This window comes from Penaeus monodon, chromosome 32, assembly GCF_015228065.2.
Source record: "Penaeus monodon isolate SGIC_2016 chromosome 32, NSTDA_Pmon_1, whole genome shotgun sequence".
Classification (NCBI taxonomy): domain Eukaryota; kingdom Metazoa; phylum Arthropoda; class Malacostraca; order Decapoda; family Penaeidae; genus Penaeus; species Penaeus monodon.
Genome location: NC_051417.1, coordinates 33,107,703 through 33,108,062, shown reverse-complemented (window position 1 = coordinate 33,108,062; position 360 = coordinate 33,107,703).

Below are 360 nucleotides of genomic sequence, written 5' to 3'. Positions count from 1 at the left end.
ACATACACGCACGCATAACTGTACCCATACAACCACCTCTATGTCTGAATTATCGTCAAGCACAACAACGTGTTAAACACACATCTTAACTGGAGGGGATTAATACAAGTGGTAAGGAGGATACAATTTGCATGAGAATGGTGATGATGTGATGCGGGTGGTGAGAGCTACGCTTCTGGTGTATTAGTAACGACAGTAACTATTAGAGAACTTAAAGGTTCAAGTAGAGGTGTTATATAATAAATGTGTATTATTTAAGAATACTATGAAGACGTAAATAAGAGATCTAGTTGTGATTGAACTAGTAATAACAGCAAGAACTTTGTTAATGTATGACAGTTAAGATAATGTAAAAGATTA